At 32.9% G+C, this 2,649-nt stretch overlaps 1 protein-coding gene across 1 annotated transcript in view; it reads right to left on the bottom strand.

The window, feature by feature from the left end:
• Positions 1 to 2,158: 2,158 nt before the first annotated feature.
• Positions 2,159 to 2,649, bottom strand: part of GRIA2 (glutamate ionotropic receptor AMPA type subunit 2) — an 86,999-nt gene continuing 86,508 nt past the window's right edge. Inside the window, exon 17 of the mRNA XM_064148714.1 lies at positions 2,159 to 2,649. This exon is cut by the window's right edge and continues 1,332 nt beyond it. The gene's annotated coding sequence lies outside the window, so the exon portion shown is untranslated.

Here is a 2,649-nt window from a genome sequence, read left to right as displayed (position 1 = left end):
AGAAAGCATTAAAGACAGAAAAAAGCATCAATTTTAGGGCAATTTTACAACTGGTATGTTTGAAGCAGCCCCAAAGTTTTGAGTATTCAGAATAATATGATCAGAAATTCCAGGAAGACCAATAGTGGGCACATATTGAATGAAGCATTTTGTGTTGGTGCCATTACTTTATACAATTTCCTATTATGTCTCTCACAGGTAAGTAGTATTCTAGTACAATTATCTACAATTGATGCTACAGAGAATGTTCAAAGGAAAATGTTTACAGCTATTTGCTGAACTTATATTCTAAGTCCTTAATAATATTAATTCCTAACACAATCTGGACCTGATGGAACCCTTACAGCAAATTTTTGTGATCTCACAACAGCTTAAATAAAAAGATTTAATAAACAATAAACTTTGGTATTGTGAGACAGGTCTGAGTAACCTCTAGGGGTATCACACAGAACGGCAGCTGCTGATTCCATTTTGCTGGTGACCTCTCTATTCATATAACTGCACCAAGTGGTAGCTGAAGTCATGTATTTGTATTTTAGAGCACAAACATTTTTGCATGGCACTTTGTGTGATGTTGCTGTCCACATGTATCAGCCAAAGAAGAGGCTGATAGCCTGGAAACAGCCTCTGTTAAAACGTGCAATGCATTTAAGTAAAAATATGCAATGTTTCACACTGCAAACCTCTTTGACCTCAACTCGTTTGCTAATACAGTGAGAACTCTTCCTTGCAGTTAATCCTTAGTAGCAACATACTAATAAATATTTGCCATACTTACTCCTAATCTGTTTTGGACATATCAACAATCTGTTGAAGTAAATAAACACTGATTCAAGCTGACAATTTGTAAGCTGCCGTTATAACCACGATCAAGAAAGTTACATTCCAGAGATACAGTTATAGTGCTGGCAAGAAAGTTACATTACTTCGTTTAGCAATAATGCAAACTACAGTAAATATACCCTTGAGTGACAGGATGACCTGGGGGAATATTTATATTCTTCTTGCAAAACTCTTCAAGGTAACTTCATGTCTTTGGGGAGAAACAGGTTTGTTGTGTATATCTTTGGAAAACACATTTATAACAAATAAGAAACAAGATTTCAATAATACTAAGCAGACATTAAAGGTCTTTTGTCTTTTTTTTTTAAAGAAGATTTTTTATGTATGATTTAAGTTTATACAACACTCCAGAAAAGCCATCATGTGTTAGATTGAAAAATAAAATCAGAAGCATTTTCTGTCATATAGGTATACATGAAAAAATGGGAATGTTAATGGCTTAGAAAGTGTATGTCCAGCTCTGTACTGTTACTCATTTAACAAAGCAGAAAATAAAATACTGTACTGTAAACAAAAAGCTACAGTAAAAGGACATTTTGAAATTTACACAAGTTTGAGTTCATAAACATTTTGGTTGCTCCATAACAGTTTTCATATAAAATGAATAAAAAAACCCTTGGACAGCTTTCATCACTCTTGACTACTTTTCACTTAAATGCACACAGACATACTTTATATAGCAATATACTGATGTACTGTTACATGGATATTAACCTATGATTACTGCTTTTTAACTGAGATGTGTATTGTCCAATCAATATTATCTGTAATTGAAATACTCATACATTACGTAGTCCCATCATGTTGTTAAGTATAAAAACATGAAAATATAACTTTACATTATTTCAGTTATATACATCAGTTCAGGCTTGACAAAGTTTGTTTTGTTTTTACACTATGATTTGTAGAGGAGTAAGCCCAGAGGTACAATAAATAGCTTTCCACTGTATACAGTAATGTCATTCTATTTTTTCCAAAAGTCTAGATTATCTTATGAATATTATTTTAGTTTGGTCATTCTAGCATTGAACATTAAAAATCAGAATGCATCCCCCAACGTTCTTCGTGAGGAGTAATGCACAAAACACCTATGGATTACAGAGGCATCAAGAAATGGGAAGTGACTGGTTAAGTCTGACATTGCAAACACTGCATATACCTCTTTTGCTGACCATACTGAGAGGATACACTGTGTTCACATGCTTGCAGAATCAGGTTCAAAGCTTGTACCACAAGGAGGAGTTTCAAGTTTCTGGTAAATGCTCTGTCTTCTCCCAATGTTCAGTAAACCTAAGAAATGGACTCCAACTAAAACTGTGAGTCATGTTTTAAATTTTATTTAGTTTAAAATAAAATAAATATTTACTGATGCTGCATGAGGCAATGTATCCACAATGCAGAAAAATAGAAGCATTTCAACTATAGTATTTTATCTACAGGGAAAGCTAGAGAAACTTTATGTTGCTTAGCACTTAAATTAATGTTATTGCACCCCTCCTAGGATTCCTTTTTGCTTGGTAAGTAGAGTTATCATTTTTAAATACACATAACTAAAACATCTCATAACTTGAGATAGCAAAGAATATTCTTAATGATTGAGGATCATGAAAATTTGTATAAGTACAGACTTGCATCTAATTTGAGCTATAATCAATCTTAATTCAAAAAGACATTGCCAAGGTTTTGGGTTATTTTCCATAACGAGGAACTTTAGCAATTACTGCTTTTGAAAACAGTTTGAAAACTGCTTCCTTAAAGAAACAATTTGAGAATTGCATTTGTTTCACACTTAAAAATAAAAACCCC

The sequence above is a fragment of the Pogoniulus pusillus genome, chromosome 9, assembly GCF_015220805.1.
Source record: "Pogoniulus pusillus isolate bPogPus1 chromosome 9, bPogPus1.pri, whole genome shotgun sequence".
Classification (NCBI taxonomy): Eukaryota; Metazoa; Chordata; class Aves; order Piciformes; family Lybiidae; genus Pogoniulus; species Pogoniulus pusillus.
This window is presented reverse-complemented; position numbering and strand designations above follow the sequence as displayed.